The sequence below is a fragment of the Choloepus didactylus genome, chromosome 2, assembly GCF_015220235.1.
Source record: "Choloepus didactylus isolate mChoDid1 chromosome 2, mChoDid1.pri, whole genome shotgun sequence".
NCBI lineage: Eukaryota > Metazoa > Chordata > Mammalia > Pilosa > Megalonychidae > Choloepus > Choloepus didactylus.
In genome coordinates this window covers 203137269-203162541 of record NC_051308.1, presented here as the reverse complement: position 1 = coordinate 203162541, position 25273 = coordinate 203137269, and the positions used below count along the sequence as shown (strand labels likewise).

The 25273-nt window shown below is 37.4% G+C and overlaps 1 protein-coding gene and 1 pseudogene across 1 annotated transcript in view; one reads left to right on the top strand and one right to left on the bottom strand.

Annotated features, from left to right (window-relative positions):
• Positions 1 to 25273, bottom strand: part of ZSWIM5 (zinc finger SWIM-type containing 5) — a 250126-nt gene that overhangs the window by 124647 nt on the left and 100206 nt on the right. The gene's annotated exons all lie outside the window — the stretch shown is intronic.
• Positions 21977 to 23649, top strand: LOC119528187 (annotated as a pseudogene).

Below are 25273 nucleotides of genomic sequence, written 5' to 3'. Positions count from 1 at the left end.
TAGCTCAACCAAGTTCCAACTGCGATTTTAGTTAATTAATGTGGACTACTGAATACAAGCTATGAGCACAGATAAACCCAGAGCAAGCAGGAAAGGAACCTGAGGTTTCTCCCAGTAGAGAGGAGGCGGAACTGATGGAGAAAAATACATAAATAAATAAAAAGAAGCTTTTTGAGTCAGCTGAACTCAGAATACTGAAAAAGGGTGTGTGCCAAGAAAAGGGGCACATAGAACCAGGCACCAACTCTGGTTCTTGATTGGTAACTGGGGGCTTGGGGACTGGCTCTGAAAAGGGGATTTTTTTCTTTTTTCCTTTTTTTTTCTCTCATTCTAAGTAGCTCACTAGAGAAAGCCTTAGGCATTTTCAATTGTCAGCACAGACCCAAGCAAATGTGGAGTTAAGATAGTTAGAGAGACAAAATCACATGTAGGAGATAAATCCCTAAAGAGCTTATCTTCCCTAAGAAAAGCAGGAGGTGGGGCCCAGTTCAAGTGGCTGCCCTCCCTTAGAGAATTTAGATCCCAGGGCCTGGAAAAAAGAAAAAAAACAGAAACAGCTTAAGCTTGGCTCCTGATACCCTTGGCCCCTGGTGGGGACAGGGTCCATCAAGAATTAAAGGTATCTGCATTTCTTTACACTGGCGGGGAGCTGTGGGCTGACAAGCGCCACCTGCTGGGCAGGATAAATAAAGCTCAGAGTCTAGAGGTTTCGCAGGATAGCCTGACAACCTTCTGGATCTCACACTCAGGGAAACTTGATACTGATTACACCCTCTTCCTGAGACCAGGGCCCATCTGGTCTGGGAAAATCTGATTGGGGTAATCAAGGAAACCAGATGCCTAGACAACAAAAAATTATGAATCACACCAGAAAAAATGAAGCTATGGCCCAAAGGAACAAACTTACACTTCAAATGAGATACAGGAGTTGAAACAACAAATTAAAAATCTTCAAACGAATATACGAAATCAATTCAAATATCAAATTAATGAGTTGAGGGAAGATATGGCAAAAGAGATGAAGGACATAAAGATCACACTGGCAAACATAAGGAAGAACTTGAAAGTTTGAAAAAACAATTGGCAGAACCTAAGGGAATGGAAGGCACAACAGAAGAGATGAAAAAGACAATGGATCCAGGAAGGAGAAGGGAGAACTGCAGTGGCAGCCCTTATCGGAAACTCATTCTGCTGATCCAAACTCCTACCATACATAGACGGAGACCAGACACCAGAGAATCTGAGAGCAGCAAGCCCAGCAGAGAGGAGACAGGCATAGAAAAAAAACAACACGAAAAACTCCAAAATAAAAGCAGAGGATTTTTGGAGTTCTGGTGAACATAGAAGGGGGAAGGGCAGAGCTCAGGCCGGAGCCCAGGCCCTGAGGCACATATGCAAATCCCGAAGAAAAGCTGATCTCTCTGCCCTGTGGACCTTTCCTTAATGGCCCTGGTTGCTTTGTCTCTTAGCATTTCAATAACCCATTAGATCTCTGAGGAGGGCCCTATTTTTTTTTTTTTTTAATCCTTTTTTCTTTTTCTAAAACAATTACTCTAAGAAGCCCAATACAGAAAGCTTCAAAGACCTGCAATTTGGGCAGGTCAAGTCAAGAGCAGAACTAGGAGAGCTCTGAGACAAAACGCAATAATCCAGTGGCTGAGAAAATTCACTAAACACCACAACTTCCCAAGAAAAGGGGGGTGTCCGCTCACAGCCATCATCCCGGTAGACAGGAAACACTCCTGCCCATCGCCAGCCCCATAGCCCAGAGCTGCCCCAGACAACCCAGTGTGATGGAAGTGCTTCAAATAACAGGCACACACCACAAAACTGGGCATGGACATTAGCCTTCCCTGCAACCTCAGCTGATTGTCCCAGAATTGGGAAGGTAGAGCAGTGTGAATTAACAAAGCCCCAATCAGCCATCATTTCAGCAGACTGGGAGCCTCCCTACACAGCCCAGCAGCCCAGAACTGCTCTGGGGGGACGGCACTCACCTGTGACATAGCACAGTCATCCCTCAACAGAGGACCAGGGGGTGCACGGCCTGGAAGAGGGGCCCACTTGCAAGTCTCAGGAGCCATACGCCAATACCAAGGACTTGTGGGTCAGTGGCAGAGACAAACTGTGGCAGGACTGAACTGAAGGATTAGACTATTGCAGCAGCTTTAAAACTCTAGGATCACCAGGGAGATTTGATTGTTAGAGCCACCCCCCATCCCTGACTGCCCAGAAACACGCCCCATATACAGGGCAGGCAACACCAACTACACACGCAAGCTTGGTACACCAATTGGACCCCACAAGACTCACTCCCCCACTCACCAAAAAGGCTAAGCAGGGGAGAACTGGCTTGTGGAGAACAGGTGGCTCGTGGACGCCACCTGCTGGTTAGTTAGAGAAAGTGTACTCCACGAAGCTGTAGATCTGATAAAGTAGAGATAAGGACTTCAATTGGTCTACAAATCCTAAAAGAACCCTATCAAGTTCAGCAAATGCCACGAGGCCAAAAACAACAGAAAATTATACAGCATATGAAAAAACCAGACGATATGGATAACCAAAGCCCAAGCACCCAAATCAAAAGACCAGAAGAGACACAGCACCTAGAGCAGCTACTCAAAGAACTAAAGATGAACAATGAGACCATAGTACGGGATACAAAGGAAATCAAGAAGACCCTAGAAGAGGATAAAGAAGACATTGCAAGACTAAATAAAAAAATGGATGATCTTATGGAAATTAAAGAAACTGTTGACCACATTAAAAAGATTCTGGACACTCATAGGACAAGACTAGAGGAAGTTGAACAATGAATCAGTGACCTGGAAGATGACAGAATGGAAAATGAAAGCATAAAAGAAAGAATGGGGAAAAAAATTGAAAAAATCGAAATGGACCTCAGGGATATGATAGATAATATGAAACGTCCAAATATAAGACTCATTGGTGTCCCAGAAGGGGAAGAAAAGGGTAAAGGTCTAGGAAGAGTATTCAAAGAAATTGTTGGGGAAAACTTCCCAAATCTTCTAAACAACATAAATACACAAATCATAAATGCTCAGCGAACCCCAAATAGAATAAATCCAAATAAACCCACTCCGAGACCTATACTGATCACACTGTCAAACACAGAAGAGAAGGAGCAAGTTCTGAAAGCAGCAAGAGAAAAGCAATTCACCACATACAAAGGAAACAGCATAAGACTAAGTAGTGACTACTCAGCAGCCACCATGGAGGCAAGAAGGCAGTGGCACGATATATTTAAAATTCTGAGTGAGAAAAATTTCCAGCCAAGAATACTTTATCCAGCAAAGCTCTCCTTCAAATTTGAGGGAGAGCTTAAATTTTTCACAGACAAACAAATGCTGAGAGAATTTGCTAACAAGAGACCTGCCCTACTGGAGATACTAAAGGGAGCCCTACAGACAGAGAAACAAAGAAAGGACAGAGAGACTTGGAGAAAGGTTCAGTACTAAAGAGATTCAGTATGGGTACAATAAAGGATATTAATAGACAGAGGGGAAAAATATGACAAACATAAACCAAAGGATAAGATGGCTGATTCAAGAAATGCCTTCACGGTTATAACGTTGAATGTAAATGGATTAAACTCCCCAATTAAAAGATATAGATTTGCAGAATGGATCAAAAAAAATGAACCATCAATATGTTGCATACAAGAGACTCATCTTAGACACAGGGACACAAAGAAACTGAAAGTGAAAGGATGGAAAAAATATTTCATGCAAGCTACAGCCAAAAGAAAGCAGGTGTAGCAATATTAATCTCAGATAAAATAGACTTCAAATGCAGGGATGTTCTGAGAGACAAAGAAGGCCACTACATACTAATAAAAGGGGCAATTCAGAAAGAAGAAATAACAATCGTAAATGTCTATGCACCCAATCAAGGTGCCACAAAATACATGAGAGAAACACTGGCAAAACTAAAGGAAGCAATTGATGTTTCCACAATAATTTGGGAGACTTCAACACATCACTCTCTCCTATAGATAGATCAACCAGACAGAAGACCAATAAGGAAATTGAAAACCTAAACAATCTGATAAATGAATTAGATTTAACAGACATCTACAGGACATTACATCCCAAATCACCAGGATACACATACTTTTCTAGTGCTCATGGAACTTTCTCCAGAATAGATCATATGCTGGGACATAAAACAAGCCTCAATAAATTTAAAAAGATCGAAATTATTCAAAGCACATTCTCTGACCACAATGGAATACAATTAGAAGTCAATAACCATCAGAGACTTAGAAAATTCACAAATACCTGGAGGTTAAACAACACACTCCTAAACAATCAGTGGGTTAAAGAAGAAATAGCAAGAGAAATTGCTAAATATATAGAGACGAATGAAAATGAGAACACAACATACCAAAACCTATGGGATGCAGCAAAAGCAGTGCTGAGGGGGAAATTTATAGCACTAAATGCATATATTAAAAAGGAAGAAAGAGCCAAAATCAAAGAACTAATGGATCAACTGAAGAAGCTAGAAAATGAACAGCAAACCAATCCTAAACCAAGGAGAAGAAAAGAAATAACAAGGATTAAAGCAGAAATAAATGACAGAGAGAACAAAAAAACAATAGAGAGGATAAATATCACCAAAAGTTGCTTCTTTGAGAAGATCAACAAGATTGACAAGCCCCTAGCTAGACTGACAAAATCAAAAAGAGAGAAGACCAATATGAACAAAATAATGAATGAAAAAGGTGACATAACTGCAGATCCTGAAGAAATTAAAAAAATTATAAGAGGATACTATGAACAACTGTATGGCAACAAACTGGATAATGTAGAGGAAATGGACAATTTCCTGGAAACATATGAACAACCTAGACTGACCAAAGAAGAAATAGAAGACCTCAACCAACCCATCACAAGCAAAGAGATCCAATCAGTCATCAAAAATCTTCCCACAAATAAATGCCTAGGGCCAGATGGCTTCACAGGGGAATTCTACCAAAGTTTCCAGAAAGAACTGACACCAATCTTACTCAAACTCTTTCAAAACATTGAAGAAAATGGAACACTGCCTAACTCATTTTATGAAGCTAACATCAATCTAATACCAAAACCAGGCAAAGATGCTACAAAAAAGGAAAACTACTGGCCAGTCTCCCTAATGAATATAGATGCAAAAATCCTCAACAAAATACTTGCAAATCGAATCCAAAGACACATTGAAAAAATCATACACCATGACCAAGTGGGGTTTATTCCAGGCATGCAAGATTGGTTCAACATAAGAAAATCAATCAATGTATTACAACACATTAACAAGTCAAAAGGGAAAAATCAATTGATCATCTCAATAGATGCTGAAAAAGCATTTGACAAAATCCAACATCCCTTTTTGATAAAAACACTTCAAAAGGTAGGAATTGAAGGAAATTTCCTCAACATGATAAAGAGCATATATGAAAAACCCACAGCCAGCATAGTACTCAATGGTGAGAGACTGAAAGCCTTCCCTCTAAGATCAGGAACAAGACAAGGATGCCCGCTGTCACCACTGTTATTCAACATTGTGCTGGAAGTGCTAGCCAGGGCAATCCCGCAAGACAAAGAAATAAAAGGCATCCAAATTGGAAAAGAAGAAGTAAAACTGTCATTGTTTGCAGATGATATGATCTTACATCTAGAAAACCCTGAGAAATTGACGATACAGCTACTAGAGCTAATAAACAAATTTAGCAAAGTAGCGGGATACAAGGTTAATGCACATAAGTCAGTAATGTTTCTATATGCTAGAAATGAACAAACTGAAGAGACACTCAAGAAAAAGATACCATTTTCAATAGCAACTAAAAAAATCAAGTACCTAGGAATAAACGTAACCAAAGATGTAAAAGACCTATACAAAGAAAACTACATAACTCTACTAAAAGAAATAGAAGGGGACCTTAAAAGATGGAAAAATATTCCATGTTCATGGATAGGAAGGCTAAATGTCATTAAGATGTCAATTCTACCCAAACTCATCTACAGATTCAATGCAATCCCAATCAAAATTCCAACAACCTACTTTGCAGACTTGGAAAAGCTAGTTATCAAATTTATTTGGAAAGGGAAGATGCCTCGAATTGCTAAAGACACTCTAAAAAAGAAAAACGAAGTGGGAGGACTTACACTCCCTAACTTTGAAGCTTATTATAAAGCCACAGTTGCCAAAACAGCATGGTACTGGCACAAAGATAGACATATAGATCAATGGAATCGAATTGAGAATTCGGAGATAGACCCTCAGATCTATGGCCGACTGATCTTCGATAAGGCCCCCAAAGTCACTGAACTGAGCCATAATGGTCTTTTCAACAAATGGGGCTGGGAGAGTTGGATAGCCATATCCAAAAGAATGAAAGAGGACCCCTACCTCACCCCCTACACAAAAATTAATTCAAAATGGACCAAAGATCTCAATATAAAAGAAAGTACCATAAAACTCCTAGAAGATAATGTAGGAAAACATCTTCAAGACCTTGTATTAGGCGGCCACTTCCTAGACTTTACACCCAAAGCACAAGCAACAAAAGAGAAAATAGATAAATGGGAACTCCTCAAGCTTAGAAGTTTCTGCACCTCAAAGGAATTTCTCAAAAAGGTAAAGAGGCAGCCAACTCAATGGGAAAAATTTTTGGAAACCATGTATCTGACAAAAGACTGATATCTTGCATATATAAAGAAATCCTACAACTCAAGGACAATAGTACAGTCGGCCCAATTATAAAATGGGCAAAAGATATGAAAAGACAGTTCTCTGAAGAGGAAATACAAATGGCCAAGAAACACATGAAAAAATGTTCAGCTTCACTAGCTATTAGAGAGATGCAAATTAAGACCACAATGAGATACCATCTAACACCGATTAGAATGGCTGCCATTAAACAAACAGGAAACTACAAATGCTGGAGGGGATGTGGAGAAATTGGAACTCTTATTCACTGTTGGTGGGACTGTATAATGGTTCAGCCACTCTGGAAGTCAGTCTGGCAGTTCCTTAGAAAACTAGATATAGAGTTACCATTCGATCCAGCGATTGCACTTCTTGGTATATACCCGGAAGATCGGAAAGCAGTGACACGAACAGATATCTGCACGCCAATGTTCATAGCAGCATTATTCACAATTGCCGAGAGATGGAAACAACCCAAATGTCCTTCAACAGATGAGTGGATAAATAAAATGTGGTATATACACACGATGGAATACTACGCGGCAGTAAGAAGGAACGATCTCGTGAAACATATGACAACATGGATGAACCTTGAAGACATAATGCTGAGCGAAATAAGCCAGGCACAAAAAGAGAAATATTATATGCTACCACTAATGTGAACTTTGAAAAATGTAAAACAAATTGTTTATAATGTAGAATGTAGGGGAACTAGCAATAGAGACCAATTAAGGAAGGGGGAACAATAATCCAAGAAGAACAGATAAGCTATTTAACGTTCTGGGGATGCCCAGGAATGACTATGGTCTGTTAATTTCTGATGGATATAGTAGGAGCAAGTTCACAGAAACGTTGCTATATTAGGTAACTTTCTTGGGGTAAAGTAGGAACATGTTGGAAGTTAAGCAGTTATCTTAGGTTAGCTGTCTTTTTCTTACTCCCTTGTTATGGTCTCTTTGAAATGTTCTTTTATTGTATGTTTGTTTTCTTTTTAACTTTTTTTTTCATACAGTTGATTTAAAAAAGAAGGGAAAGTTAAAAAAAAAAAAAGAAAAAAAAATAATTGCACTGTTGTTTACACTGACAGATTATTGGAAGCATCCTAAAGACTGATACAACCACACAATGAAAAGCCCATCAACAGTTAAAATGATGTTGAAATATAATACTTAAATAAATAAAAAAAAAAGACAATGGAGACATACAAAAGCAGATATGAAGAGGCAGAAGAAAGGATTCAGGTACTAAAGGACAGGACATCTGAAATCATACACAAACAATAACAGATTGGGAAAAGAATGGAAAAATATGAGCAGGATCTCAGGGAATTCAATGACAGCATGAAGAGCATGAATATATGTGTCATGGGTGTCCCAGAAGAGATGGGAAAAGGGGCAGAAACTATAATGGCAGAAATAATCACCGAAAATTTCCCATCTCTTATGAAAGACATAAAACTGCAGATCCAGGAAGTTCAGCATACCCCAAACAGAACAGATCCAAATAGACCTACTCCAAGACATTTAATAATCAGATTATCAATTGTGAAAGACAAAGAGAATTCTGAAAGCAGCAAGAGAAAAGCGATCCATCACACACAAAGGAAGCTCAATAAGACTACGTGCCAATTTCTCAGTAGAAATCATGGAGGCAAGAAGGCAGTGGCATGATATATTTAAGATACTGAAAAAGAAAAACTGCCAACCAAGAATTCTATATCTGGCAAAACTGTCCTTCAAAAATGAGGGAGAGTAAAATATTTTCAGAAAAACAGACACTGAGAGAGTTTGTGAACAAGAGACCTGCTCTAAAAGAAATGGTAAAGGGAGCACCACAGGCAGATATGAAAAGACAGGAGAGAGCAGTTTTGAGAAGAGAGATGAAATGAAGACTATCAGTGAAAGTAAAAAGAGAGAGGGAAAATAAAATTAAAAAAAAAAATAAGATGTGACATATAAATTCCAAAAGTCAAAATGGTAGACAGTAGACATTACCTTGAGTGAAATCAGCCAGCGACAAAAGGATGGGTAATCTTTGGACTCACTAATATGAACTGACACTGATGAGTAAAATTTGAGAGTTAAAGGACAATACAGGTAATCAAGAGATAGGAGGAGGGTAGAAACTGAGCATTTGATGCCGAAGGAGTACATAAGGGTAAACAGGATTGATTGTACAGATCCAGAAATGGATAGCGTTAATACTGTGTGATGGTAGCACAATATTGTAAGTACTCTGAATAAAGATGAGGTGATTACAGTTGAAAGAACAAGGCTAGGGGCACGTAGGAACACTAGAAGGAAAGATAAGACGATAAAGACTGGGATTGTATAACTTAGTGAAACTTAGAGTGGTCAATGATTGTGATTAAATGTACAAATATAAGAACTTTTTAAAATAGGGAGAACAAATGAATGTCAACATTGTAAGGTATTGAAAATGGGATGGAATTGGGGAAAAAAATACAATCAATGCAAACTAGAGTCTAGAGTTAATGGTAACATTGTAAGATGCTTCTATTAGTTGTAACAAAGGCAATATACCAAAGCTAAATGTCTATAAGAGGGGGATATAAGAGAAGTGTATGGTATTCTTGGTGTTGGTGGTGTTGTCTGACCTTTTTATTGTATTTTATTTTAATTTTGTTTTTTTTTATGTTGATTTTTAGTTGTCATATTTTTCTTTTTCTTTTTTCTTGTATTTTTTAAACCTCTTCCTCCTTCTTTGTGGAAGAAATGGAAATGTCCTCACATAGACAGTGGTGGTGAATGCATAACTATGTGATTATATAGGGAACCACTGCTTGTTTACTTAGGAGGGAATGTATGGTGTGTGAATAAAACCGTCTAAAAAATAAACAAGGATACAAGTGCTGGAGAAAATGTGGAGAGAGGGAGGTACCTAATACCCATTAGTGGGGAAGCAGAATGGTGAAACCCATTTGGAGGGCAGTGTGGTGGTTCCACAGGAAGCTAGGCATGGACTTGCCATATGGTCCTGCAACACTGTTATTGGGTATATACTTGGAAGAGCTGAAAAGAGGGCCACGAAAGTACATTTGCATGTCAGGGTTTATGGTGGCAGTGTTTATGATTCACAGTGGGTGAAGGTGACCTAAGGGTACACTGACCATGAACAGAATGGCAAACTGTGGTGTATACATACAATGGAATATTGAGCTGCTACAAGAAGGAATGAGATTGTGAGGTATGCAACTAGGCAAATGGACATTGAAAATAGTATGTTGAGTGAAATAAACCAGAAATGAAAAGACAAACATTATAATGCCTCACTATTATGTACTAACTATAACGTGCAAACTCTGAGAAATGAATTTGAGAGCATAGGTTATCAAGGAGAAGCTTATTGTAAAGGTTCCTAGATTGTAAGCTCTTACAGAAGTTACAAATATTCCTGAGTTGTCAGGGCTATTTTTAAATTCTGAGATGCTGAGCTCTTTGTATAACCTGGTTGGTCTCTGGAACTTTGGGTATCTATGTGACATCTGAGACTCAGAGCCAGAGTCCAGCAGCTATGAATGTCAGCATTATCCTGTACAGCAAGTGTTACAGAGCCTGAAAAAGAGATCACACTTCAGTTAGAGATACGAAAGGAATGGACTTGGTTAGGACTAAGGTAAATCAGACTAAAGGATAAAGAACGATATTTATGGTGTTTCAAAATTTCAACTTCTATGTAAGACCAAAGGAAGAGATGTTTATTAGGTGCACACTATATAATTTAACTTGTAAAGTCAATTTATTCAAACACCATAATTATATTGAACTTTGAATAGGGAGTGAAATTTGGCTGGTTTGTGCAAGTTAGTGTGAAATCCCAATACATCCAGAGGAATTTGGACAGAGAATAAAAATGTATTTGCAAAGACCCCTTGAGGGACTGGGGGGAAATATGGAAATATTAAACTTCTCCACCTGGGGAATTCCTTATATTCTCACAAGTATTAGGGACTATCAATTTAGAAGGTCGAGACCTTGATTTTGGGGCTTGCCCTTAGGAAGGCTGTTCCTGCAAAGGAGAAGCTAAACCTACTTAAAATTGTGCCTAAGAGTCACCCCCAGAAAACTTCTTTTGTTGCTCCCATGTGGCCTCTCTAAGCCAACTCTGCATGTAAACTCACTGCCCTCCCCCTCTACGTGGGACATGACTCCCAGGGGTGTAAACTCCCTAGCAACATGGGACATGACGCACTAGGATGAGCTTGGCTCTGGTATCGTGGGATCGAGAATACCATCTTGACCAAAAGGGGGAAGAGAAATGAAAAAAAATCAAATTTCAGTGGCTGAGAGATTTCAAATAAAGTCAAGAGGTCATTCTGGAGGTTATTCTTATGCATTTATATAGACATCCCTTTTTAGTTTTTAGTGCATTGGAATAGCTAGAAGGAAATACCTGAAACTGTTGAACAATAGCCCAGTAGCCTTGATTCTTGAAGACGACTATATAACTATGTAGCTTATATGGTGTGATCAGTTGATTGTGAAAACCTTGTGGCTCATACTCCCGTAATCCAGTGTATGGACAGATGAGTAAGAAAAATGAGGACAAAAAGTAAATGAATAATAGGGAGGGATGGGGGTGTGAGATGTTTTGTGTGTTCTTTTTTATTTTAATATTTATTCTTATACTTTTTTTGTGTGGTAGTGAAAATGTTCAGAAATTGATTGTGGTGTTGAATGTATAACTATATAATAGTACTGTGAATAAGTGATTGTACACGGTGGATAATTGTATGGTTTGTGAATATATCTCAATAAAATTGAATAAAAAAATCAATTGGCCATCTCTCTCTAAGCCAACTCTGCAAATAAACTCACTACTCTCCCCCCTGCCTCCTAAGTGGGACATGACTCCCAGGGGGGTAAGTCTCCCTGGCAACATGGGACATGACTCCTATGGATAAGCCTGGCCCTGACATCATGGGATTGAGCATGCCGTCTTGATCAAAAGGGGAAAAAGAAATAAAATAAAGTTTAAGTGGCTAAGAGATCTCATATAGCATCAAGAAGTCATCTTGGAGGTTATTCTTATGTATTATATAGATATGCCTTTTTAGTTTTGAGGGTTTTAGAATTTTTGATGATGACTGTGTAACTATTTAACTTTTATGGGGTGAATGTGAAAACCTTATGACTGACACTTCCTTTATCCAGTGTATGGGCAGATGAGTAACAAAGACATATATAAATGAATAAATAAATAAATAAACAAATAGGGAGGATATGGGGTATGGGATGTTTTAGGTATTCTTTTTTATTTTTATTTTTATTTTTTTGAGTAATGAAAATGTTCTAAAATTGATTGTGGTTAAGAATGCACAACTGTATGATGATACTGTGGGCTAGTGATTGTATTCTTTGGATGGATTATATGGTGTGTGAATATATCTCAATAAAATTGCATTAAAAAATCAATTGGCCATGTATTTGAGGGTTTACATCCGAACTGTCAATTTGATTTCAGTGGTCTATATGTCTGTCTTTATGCCAGTAACATGCTGTTTTGACTACTGTAATAAGTTTTAAAATTGGGAAGTGAGTCTTCCACCTTCTTTTTCAAGATGGTTTTGGCTATTCAGGGCCCCCTAACCTTCTAAATAAATTTGATGATTGGCTTTTCAATTTCTGCAAAGAAGGCTGTTGGGATTGATTTGATGCTATAAATTGCTTTGGGCAGAACTGACATCTTAACAGTAATTAGTCTTCCAATCCATGAACATGGACTGTTTATTTATTGATGTCTTCTTTGATTCATTTCTTCAATGCTTTTTAGTTTTCCATGTGAGTCCTTTTCATACTTGTTTAAATTTACTGCTAGATATTTGATTCTTTTAGTTGCTATTGTAAATGGAATCTTTTTCTTGATTTCTTCTTCTGATTGTTCATTACTAGTGTAAAGAAACACTGCTGATTTTGGCATGCTGATCTTGTACCCTGCCACTTTGCTGAATTGTTACCTCTAGTTAACTGTCTTGGGAATTTTTCAGGATATTCTATATATAGGATCATGTTATTTGCAAATAGGGAAAACTTTACTTCTTCTTTTCCAATTTGGATGCCTTTTATTTATTTATTTATTTGCCTGATCCCTCGGCTAGAATATCCAGAACAATGTTGAGTAACAGTAGTGACAGTGGGCATCTTTGTCTTCTTCCTGATCTTGGGAAAGCTTTCAGTCTTTCACCATTGAGTACGGTATGATATTTACTGTTGGTTTTTCATAAATGTCCTTTATCATGCTTAGAAGTTCCCTTCTTTTCCTAGCTTACTGAGGTTTTCTACATTTGTAATGCAATTTTATTGAGATATATTCACACACCCAAAAATCCATCCAAAGTATACAGTGTCTCACAGTATCATCACATAGTTATGCATTCATCACCACAATCAATTTTAGAACATTTTCATCACTCCACAAAGAAAGAGAGAGAGAGAGAAAATCCCAAACATCTCATATGTCTTATCCCACCACCCATCATTGACTCCTAGCCTTGGTGTGGTACATTTGTTACTACTGATGAAAGAATATTAAGATATTACTGCTAATTAAAGTCCACAGTTTGCACAGCTGTGTTTTTTCCCCATATAACACTCTATTATTAACTCTTTGTAATAATTTCATATACTTGTTCTAGTTCACAGAAGAAATTTTTTGTATTTGTACTGTTAATGACAGTCATCGTCCATCACAAGATTTACTGTGTTATACAGTCCCATGTTTTAACATCTGGCTTTCCTTCTGGTGACACGCATGACTTTAAACTTCCCCTATCAACTATATTCACACACAATTGAGCACTGTTAATTACACTCACAATTATAATGAGAGGATAATGACTTTTGTCAAATACCCTTTCTGCATCAATTGAGATGATCATGTGGTGTTTATCCTTCCTTCTGTTAATACAGTGTATTACATTAACTGATTTTCTCAGGGTGAACTACCTTTGCATTCCTGGGATGAATGACACTTGATATTTATGCACTTCAGTCTACTGTTGGTGTCATTTCTTTTCAACCAGTCATACCGTATAAGCTATACAGTTATACTATTGTCTTCAAGAATCAAGGCTACTGGGCTACAGGTCGACAGTTTCAGGTATTTCTTTCTAGCTACTCCAGTAAACTAAAAACATAAAATGTATGTGTGTATATATATAAAATGCACAATAATAACCTCCAGAGTGACCTCTTGACTCCATTTGAAATCTCTCAGTCACTGAAACTTTATTTATTTAATTTTTTTCATTTCTCTTCCCCCTTTTGGTCCAGAAGGCTTTCTCAATCCTACTATGCCATGTCCAGGCTCATCTCTGGAAGTCAGATCCCATGTGGCTAGGGAGATTTACACCCCTGGAGGTCATGTCCCACATAGGACTTCCTGATTTTTGAAAGAGAGTTTTGCCATTTATAAAATTATTGATATGCAAAATTACTTTCTTTCAGAACTTTACATATTTCGTCCCATTCCCTTCTCGCCTCCGTGGTTACGGATGTAAATAGGTACTTAATCTTACTGAAGGACCCTTATACATGACACATTGCTTGTCTCTTGAAGGTTTTTTGATTCTCTCTTTGTCTTTGCCATTTAGGAATGTGATCATAATGTGTCTGGGCATGGATCTATTCAAGTTTATCCTGTTTGGGTTCACTGGGCTTCTTCAAAGTATGTATGGGAAATTCTCTGCCATTATTTCTTCCAATATTCCTTCTGCCCCTTTGTCTTTTTCATCACCTTCTGGGATTCCCATAATGCATCTATTGGCATGCTTGATGGTATACCACAGGTCTTTTAGGTTCTGTTCACTTTCTTTCATTCTTTTTTCTTTCTGCTTCTCAGCCTGAATAATTTCATTTGTCTTATCTTCAAGTTCACTGATTCTTTCTTCTAACAGCTCCAGTCTGCTGTTGGACCCCTCTAAGGAATGTTTTGTTTCAGCTATTGTGGTCTTCAGCTATGTTTAATTCCTGTTAATACCCTTTTATCTGTTTACTGATAGTCTCATTTTGTTAATATATCATTTTCCTGATATCCTTTAGTACTTTCTCTGTGTTCTTTCTCTGTGTTTTCCTTTAGCTCTTTGAGCATATTTAAGATCATTTTCTCAAAAGTTTTGGTATGTCCAAAGTCTGTTCTTCGTCATTGATGTTTTCTGGTGTTTTATCTTCTTTCTTTGGATGGACTATCATTTCCCACTTCTTTGTCTTGAAATCTTTTGTGGTACATTGTAAATTTTAATAAATTTAGTTCCTGAACTGTTTGTTCTTTTATCCAGCTGGAGACATGATGGAGACCTTGAATGCAAAACAAACCAATGCAAAGTACACCATTCACAGTCTTTGCAAACTGGCACTGTGTTGGCTGGTGGTCTCCTTCAGAGCTTAACCCCTCTACCAAGAAGATCAACCCAAGACGAAAGCATAGAGTCCTTGCCAGCCTTTTTAAAGCATGCATCTTGTCCAGGGCATGTGCTTGTGGTTTTAGGAATTCTCCCACTTACAGGGATCCAACTGCCCTTTCTTCTCCCTCTGAAATAGATGTTCTCTCCCAGGTGCGCCATCCTATGTCTTAACACCAGTAATCCTTTGAACCTTGGCCATTTTGTTTCAATTGTTACTTACGTGTTATTTAGCTTTCCACAAGCTGCTTCTGTGTGCAGCGCAAGTTCTGGGAGGGTGGCCAGAGACAACTGTCCTTGTTCAGTCCTTCAGGCTACCACCAGATCAACTGAGAGACAAACATGCACTCCGGTGTGCACTTAAGGATTACTCTGCTCTCTCTGGAATGGGGGCCAGGACCCCAAACTGAGAGCACAAGCTGTCTCCACACCAAGCTGGGAGGGAGTTGGGGAAGGATCAGCATGGGCACCATGAGCTTTTCCTCTTTTTAAGTTGTGTTTTCTTGATACAATGCTTACCCAGTTACTATGACCCTTTAACTGTCTTCTGGAGTTCTGAGGAAGATGTTCTGCCAGTTTTTGCTAGTTGTTTAAAGATTCTAGGGGGGGAAATAGTACCCTGGACCAACTCACACCACCATCTTGGTTGACTGGAAATCATAGTATTGTCATTGTGGGGTTTTTTTTGACATAAGAACAACTTTATTTTAGTCATTTAACATTTGTGCAGTGCTTAAGAGACACTGAACTGCTTTACACTAAAAACTGTTTTCATTCAAACAGATTAGGAAACAACATGAATTTGCAGAAGTTAATTCTCAAATTATAGAGCTGAGAATGGAACCGTAAAATCTGATTCCAGACTCCCCTTTGTACCTGACAATGCACAGGAAAGTACTCATTTTAATGTTAAACAAGAGTAAGAACCATATAATCTCAACTAATTAACTTTAGGTAACAATAACTTAAAAGATAGAAAAGTCCCATATTACAGAAATAAAAACTTGACTAGACTACTTAAGCAATAAGTGTTGAAGAAAACTGACAATAGAACAGCCAACATGACTGTTGATGAATGTTGCCAAAGGGACAATATATATCATGCATCATTTTCCATAACATGCCTTGGCTTTTTGTTTGGAACATAAAGGCAGATGGGCAACAAAAGCCCTATTAAGTTTATATCTTTTAGTTTATACTTTCTTCTGAAATTAAAAATATTTGAATGGAACATGAATTAATAGCCAATTCAATGCTAGTTTTTGGTTGAAATTTAGGAATCCAGGGTGGTTTACTCAGATTCAGGTAAATATTAGAAGTGATTGTACTGGGCAATGTCTAAACTAATCAATCATAAGCTGCAAGATAACAGTGGGTGATAAAGGAACATGTAGAAAAACAACTTTTCCTAATTAAAAAAAAACCATAGTAAATATGAATGAGTTAAGTCTCAACAGCATACACTTACACACAAATTAAACAAAATAAAAATAAACACTCAACTTTTAGGAAAATCTATTTTATTTTTAGCTTTACCACTTAAGGGGAACAAGATTTTGGATGGGTTATTTTGTATCAGGATGATTTGAAAATCAATTTACAATACTACCTTAGATTCCACCTAAGACTCTTTAAAGATCATTTCACACTAACTAGAATGGGGGGAAATGCAATTTGAGAAATAAAATGATACTGCCTCTTATACATATTAAGACTTAGCTTACCAGCAGTCAGCTGAGATAATACCTCACTTCATAAAGATTTGAGTTAGAAGCTCCTTTACCTGAAAGAGTACCCTCTAAAAAACTAAAATATTCTTTTCTCTTATCCCAGCACATTCTACCTTAGGATGTAGAGCTGTGCTAGAGGATAAAACACACTACTTGCATTCTGTGGGACACTGACTGACTAATACCTAGGTATGCACAGGATTGGCTTTAAAATTTATTTAAAAGTACTTAAATTAATTAAAGAAAATAAAGCTTAGAAATAACATGCAACTGAGAGTGACACTTTTGAGGAACTGCAGCCTAGAGAGGAACGTCCTGGGAGAAAGCCATTTTGAACCCAGAACTTTGGAGCAGACGCCAGCCACATGCCTTCCCAGCTAACAGAGTTTTTCTGGACACCATTGGCCATCCTCAAGTGAAGGTACCCAATTGCTGATGTGTTACCTTGGACACTTTATGGCCTTAAGACTGTAACTGTGTAACCAAATAAATCCCCTTTTATAAAAGCCAATCCTTCTCTGGTGTTTTGCATTCTGGCAGCGTTAGCAAACTAGAACATACACTGTCTACATAAGACATACGTTAGATTCAAAGATACAAATGGTTGAAAGTAAAAGGATGGCAAAGAACAGAACATGCCAATAGCAATCATAAGAAAGCTGGAATGGTTATATCAGACAAAATGGACTTTAAAGCAAAAAAAAATGTTACTAAAGATAAAGAGGAACATTTTATAATGATAAAAGGATCAATTCATCCAGAAGAAATAATAATTATAAACAAATATGTACCTAATAGCAGAGCACCAAAATACATGAAGCAAAATCTGATAGAAATGAAGGGAGACAGACAATTTAGCAATAACAGTTGGAAACTTCAATGCCCCACCTTTAATAAAGGATAGAACAATGAGACAGAAGATAAACACTGAAATAGAAGCCTCGAACAACACTATACAACAACTAGACCTAACAGACATCTATAGAACACCCAAAAACAACATATGCATTTTTCTCAAGTGCAAATAGAACATTGTCCATGCTAGGCCATAAAACAAATATCAGTAAATTTAAAAGGATGGATACAATACAAAGTATTATAAGCACAGTTGGTTTAACATACAAAAATCAATTAATGTAATATATATCATATCAACAGAAAAACAAAAACCCTATGATTATCTCAATAGACCCAGAAAAGACAAAGGTTTCTTTATGAGATGGTGAAAATGTTCTAAAATTGACCATGGTAATGGTTCACACATCTGTGAATATACTAAAAACCACTGAACTGTACACTTTAACTGGGTAAACTGTATGGTACATGAATCATAGCTAAATAAAGCTTTTAAAAAAATAGCAATAACAAATGCTGGTGAGATTGTGGAGAAACTGGATCAATCATGAATCATTGATCGGAATACACAGAAAAGAACTTGGCAGTTTCTTAAAAAAAATGAAACATGTAATTACAATATGACCCATCAGTTGCATTCCTGGACATTTATCCCTGGGAAATGAAAACTTATATTTACACAAAATCCTGTGCATGAATGTAAAAAGCAGCTTTATTTGTAATAGCTAAAAACTAGAAGCAACTCAAATGTCCTTCGGTGGGTGGATGTTTAAACACACTGTGGCACATCTTTACCACGGAATCATACTCAAAAATAAAAAGAAATGAATGATTAATGTATGTAACAACATGAATGACTCTCCAAAGAATTGTGCTTAATGAAAAAAGCCAATCCCCACATTCTGTGTGATTCCATTTATATAACATTCAAAATGACAAAATATCAGAATGGATAATAGATTAGTGCTTGCCAGGGATTAAGGATGTTCATGCGGGGAGAGATTTCAGAGGGAAGTGAGTGTGGCTATAAAATGGCAACATGAAGGATCCTTGCAGTGAGGGAAACGTTTCTATTTAGGCTGTATCAGTGTCAACAGACTGGTTGTACTGTAGTTTTGCAAGCTGTTACCATTGGGAGAAACTGGGTAAAGGGCTCACAGGAACTCTTATCTTACAATTATCTCAAAATAAAAATTTTAATTAAAAATTTAAAACTACCCTATGATAGGTACTATCATTATTCTCTTTTAATGGATGAATAAATTGAAGTACAGAAATGTTTGGTAACTGGCATGAGGTCACAGAGCTAGCAGGTAGTTAAGTGCTACAAAAGTTATATACAATGTATGGAGAGAACACAGAGTTAGGGGTGACCAACTATATCTAAGGGGTGAGGGGCTGACACAGAACATTTACAGAAGAACTGAATCTTGATGGATATAAAAGAGTTTACCAGGTATTCTAAGCAGAAAGATCAACATATGCAAACCCACAGATGAGGGGTAAGAAAATGCCATTAAATAAAAAGTCATTTGGCCTCCCGGGTTCTCAGTTTTCCACTCATAAAATAGGCAATTTGGACTAACTTAACCCCTTCTAGTTTATACAGCCTATGATTCTATGCTGCTAAAGTAGAAAGTTAAGTTACTGGAGCCCTGTAGGCACAGTCATTGTCTCTATGCAAGAATAACTCATGGGAAATATGTCCTTGTGTCCTAGAAACAAGTATAGATGAAATAGCATTGTGACACAAGTTAAAAAGAATTTATATGTTATATGGGGAAACCTAACCACCATTTATAATATTTTTTCTCTGGAAAAATAACTTTTACACTAAATATGGTATATAAAAAGATTATTTAAAAATTGTCTATGCTCTGTTCAAATGTATTCAGAAGAAAAAAAGAAATGAGTTCTTTAAAAAATTAGAATCAAGCTTAGAAGGAGCTATGGATCTTAGAGAAAAGTTAATGAATAATCTTTTGTGCCTGGTGTCAATTAGCTTTTATAACAGTTCAAGCCTTCAAAGGACAGGAAGCAACAAAGAAGAATTCAAGAGAGAATTTCCTTCTAGACTGGATAAAGCAATGGAGGGTAATCCTAGGAAAACAGTGCCCATGTAAGCAGAAACATTTCCTTTCTTTTTGATTTCGATTGGAAAGAGGCAGGATGTTGCAAGATGGTGGGAGGCAAGTGAAAGCTAAGCCACGTTAGCACAATAGAAACAGCCTCTAGTTATACATAGTAGAAGAGCCACCAGGTGCAATACTTTATCTTAGCTTTTCATCCCTACAAATGAGAAGAAAAGTTAGAATTCTTGTTAAACCAGAGTAAAACAAAAGTTAAATCACAGCAGTGGAAGATTTATAGTGCACAAATATGCTAAGGTACTTTATTCAATTGTGCTCTGAACTGTGTTTTTTATACTGAAGCCCTGGATTGTATATTGACAATTCCAAAATAGTTATAGTTCAGGACACTTTTTTTTTTTAATTAAATTCAGTTTTATTGAAATATATTCACATACCATACAATCATCCATGGTGTACAATCAACTCTTCACAGTATGATCATGTAGTTACGCATTCATCACCACAATCTATTTCTGAACATTTTCCTTACATCAGAAAGAATCAGAATAAGAAAAAAAAATAAAAATAAAAAAGAACATCCAAATCATCCCCCCAATCCCATCCTATTTTTCATTTAGTTTTTGTCCCCATTTTTCTACTCATCCATCCATATACACTAGATAAAGGGAGTGCAATCCACAAGGTTTTCACAATCACACTGTCACCCCTTGTAATTTACATTGTTATACAATCGTCTTCAGGAGTCCAGACTACATTAAAACCTAAGAGGTGTTATCTATACAGTGCATAAGAATGTCCACCAGGGTGACTTCTCGACTCCATTTGAAATCTTTCAGCCACTGAAACTATTTCATCTCATTTTGCATCCCCCTTTTGGTCAAGAAGATACTCTCAATCCCACCATGCCAGGTCCAGATTCATCCCCAGGAGCAGGACACTTTTTTAAACTTGATATCCTTATATTCAAACTACCTACTTGTTGTCACCACTTTATGCCTTGCAGGCACATCACATAATTGACGTATTTGTACCCTGCTGCCTTCCCCTACCCTTAACTCCTGGCACGGCTTTCCTCCAAATCTGCTCCTCCTCCAATATTCTCTATCTCAATAAATGGCACCACAATTCACCAAAGTACTCAACCCAGAAATCTAGGAGTCACCTATGACTCTTCTCTCTCTCTGACCCTTCACATATCATCTATCATCAGATCATGTTGATTCTACTTCCAAAATATTATTCTAATCCTTCCATTTTTTCTCCATGGCAATACCAAGCCCTGATCGTCTATTGCTTAGACTACAGCAAGACTACCTCCCACTCCCACTCTTGCTCTAGCCTATATTACTCCATTTTCCACTCAGCAGACTGATCTTCCTAAAATCTAAATAAAATTAGTTATGTCACTCTGGAATTTTCTAAGGATTTAGTTTTATAGGGACAATTAACTGAAATTATTTGTCAAATCTTAGCTTTGGTTATGTACAATTATGAGATGTCCTAGTTTGAACTGTGTGATTTATAGTATCTCTTTTATAATCTAACATGACTTAAATACTTTTGAAAGATTATCTTTTACCTTCAAAGAGATGCATGTCTAATAGTTAAATTAGTGAATTTAATAATTCTGATAAGAAAACTAATATAAACTATTTTTTCCTTTGACCTCTAATCTGCTACCCTGAAACAACCAATTCTTGTTATCTCTTGCTCCTTCTGCTCATCTTATGGTAGACATTTCTTAGAATTTTTTAGTTGTCCAGTTGTCCAATTTGGAGAGAATTCCCATTGTGTGGAGTCTTAGTAGGACTTTCTTATTACATAGGAAAATTAAAACATAAAATATATAACTTATTATTCAGAAAACCTTTAAACAATGCAGTTTATCAAGGGTCATGAAAAACTAACACTTTCTCCTAGCAATCTTCATTAATCTTAAATTCATAATTTATTTCATAAATTAAGTGATATAAATTATATCATAGCTCATGAATTTTCATAGTTCATGAAATCTTATTTATCATAGCTCCAAAATTTCACATGGAAAATAAATGCAATGGGAAAATATTTTCTACGTGAAACCCAAATGCAAAGGGGTCAACATATAAAAAAAGATCTACTGCACCAAGAAGTAACTTAATGGAAGTGCTGAAAAAAAGCCTACAATGATGGGGTATGTCAAAGGGACACAGGAGATAGCCCAACTGGTTCCGGCTGAGGAAGATAGCAGTGGCTGGGGTGGCGCCCAGGTAGCAGTTGGTATGTTTTGTCAATTGAGAGTACTAATGAGAATATGTTACTGAATTCCAGGAAATGAAGGCAAAAAAGGTCAACTCATAGAAGAGCTTGTAATCAAATGGAAAAGAATAATCATGAATTAATTTCTGATCCTTTGCAACAGAGCTTCATAAAAGATGAAATTTTAGATGACCAGAGATCAGGAGTAAGTGGAAAGAGAGAAACAGACAGGAAGTTCCTGCATTTGTTGAACCTCGACACAACCATAGAGGTCAAAAAACCTCTTGATTTGGCCAAGGCAGAAGAGAACAATAATTCCTTAGAGAAGAAGATGAAATTTGTCAATTTATATACAAAAGAGGGACAGGACAGGCTTGCAGTCCTCCCTGGTCGCCACCCTTGTGGCTGCCTGGCTCAGAAGCACAAGCTCATCAATAACTATCTGATCTGTGGGCATATTATTTGTGAATAAGAGGGCTCTGGTCCCTGCTTAGTCTGTGGCTCTCTGGTATGTACTCATGAAGAACAGGATATTTTGCAGCGTGACTCAAACAAGAGCCAGAAAATGCTGAAGAAGCTCAGGTCAGGTACAGAGAATTCCAGGAAGGTAGACATCTTCACCAAGGACATTCTTCCTCATCAGGAATCTCAAATTAAGTCTGGTCTGGAAAAGGCTGTCAGCATAAGGAAAAACTGCTAGGGTTGGACAAAACTGGTGTTCGAAGGACTCAGGTCATTGATGACCAGTGGTTGTCCAAAATTGAGTGGGAAACTCTGCAGAAGCTAGAGGAAGAACTGAGAGAACTTCAATACGCCTCTCGACTCTGTAAGAGGATCACTATTGCCTTTGTAGGCAGGAAGATCCTGGAGGAAGAAAATCCACTAGCAGATTATCAGAGCAAACTAGATGAGATGATACAGGCCATTGCCAATGGAACCTTGAGCCAGCCACTCTGCAAATTGGATAGATCTTCTGAAGAGCCTTTGGGAGTTCTGATGACTCCTAACCTGCACTAGCCCCCTCCTCAGTGGGTAGACCAGATAGGAGCAGCCTCACAGAAGAAGGCTTTCCATTCAGCAGGATCAGAATTAGAGCTCAACTCACACCAGCACCAGCTGCGACTCCAGGACCAAGAATTTCAGGAAGGCTTTGACGGTGGCTGGTGCCTCTCTATGCATCAGCCCTGGGCTTCTCTGCTTCAAAGGGATAAAAAGGGTAGAGGGCAGAACCTAGTACACCCCTCACAGAGGTCGATTTTGCAAAGCAAACCACAGCAAAAAACCCTCCACTCAAGAAGTCTCAGAACTCCAGGCTACACATGGCCTTCTTTGTGGGAAAGATTTAGAATTTCCCAGCAACCATCCATCAGGTTGTCTTCTGGGTTGTGGCGACCCAACTGACTGCTTGTTCCAGAAGCAATTTAAAGAACAGTACTCAGACATCAGTCAAGAATCTGATTCTCCATTTGTTTTTATCTGCAGAAATCCCCAGGAAATGATTGTCAAGTTTCCCATTAAAGGAAATCCAAAAGTCTGGAAACTGGATTCCAAGATATGTGAAGGAGCAAATGAGGGATTAATGAAGCAGAATAAAGTCATCTGACCCAGGAGAAAAAGAACTATATAACTTAGTGGAGTTTTGTTTATAAAATTGCTATCCATTGGTCCTTTGGAATTGAAACAATATAAGTTAAGGATACAGTATAAGTTAAGGATAGGTATCAGGTTTGAATCTCTTGAAATTTAAATTCTTACCAAAATATGTATATTTTCCTTAAGGAGTGGGAATCTTACTTTACGTAGTGGATCAAAATCTTTGAATACATTATTTATAAAACTCTATTTAAAAATTCTTAAAAAGGGGGGGAGGGGAAACAACTGAAAAAAAAACTCATAATAGCCAAAGCTAGAACAATTTGCGCAAAAAATAACACTGGATTTTACCCAAAGTATAAAATAAATATCCATGAGCCCATACTGATATAAGTAAATAATTGAATAAATAAATAAGTGGGGGAAAACATTCTTCTTTGCAGAAAATTCCAAATAATTTATGTAGATTCTAGCCACAAGAAGGTAATGCATATCCCCCGCTCCTTAAATGGGCTGTGCTTCCAAAGAGTTCAGTATGGAAAAGGGAGGGGGAGAGGGAGAAGCTTTGTGGTGGAGAAACTTGACAAACATCACCCCAGCTAGTTGATCAAGGTTAACATCATCATAATATGCTGATAGCACGTACCCTTGATATGATGAAAACATCAGACAAATCCCAATTGAAAAACATTCTATAAAATATTTATACCTGACCAATACTCCTCAAAACTGACAAAAGCATCAAAAACAAGGAAAGTCTTGAGAAACTGTCAGAGTTGAAAGGAACTTAAGAAGACATGATGTAATGAATGGTGGTATACTGAATAGGATTCTGGGACACAAAAAGGACATTAGGTAAAACTAAGGACATTTGAATCAAGTATAGACTTGAGTTAACAACAAAGCATCAACACTGGTTCATTAATTGTGACAAATGTACCAAACAAATGTAAGATGTTAATAATAGGGGAAAGTGAGTGTAGAATATATGGGAACTCAATTCTGCAGTTTTTCTGTAAACCTAAAACTATTCTAAAATTAAAAGTTGATTCAAAAAAAATAACCTAGCTTCTGGTTCCAGTTGTTTCTGAAAGACCTTACACCCAAAGCACAAGCAATGAAAGAAGAAATAGACAAATAGGATCTCCTTAAAACTGAAAACTTTTGTGCACCAAAGGACTTTGTCAGGAAAGTAAAAAGGCAGCCTACAAAATGGGAGACAATATTTGGAAACCACATATCAGATAAAGGTTTAAAATCCAGAATATATAAAGAGATCTTACAATTCGACAACAGAAAGACAAAGGACCTAAAGAAAAAATGGGCAAAAGACATGGACAGACACTTTTTCATTGAGGAAACAAAAATGGCTCAAAAACATGTAAAGATGCTTAGCTTCACAAGCTATTAGGGAAACGCAAATCAAAACAAGACCTTTAAGATATTTCACTACATTTTCTTATAATAGTTTTATGGTCTTAGCTCTAATATTTAGGTCTTTGATCCATTTTGAATTAATTGTTGTATAAGGTATGAGATAGGGGTCCTCTTTCATTCTCTTGGATATGGATATCCAGTTTTCCAAGCACTGTTGAACAGGCTGCTCTATCCCAGTTGAGTCAACTTGACTATCT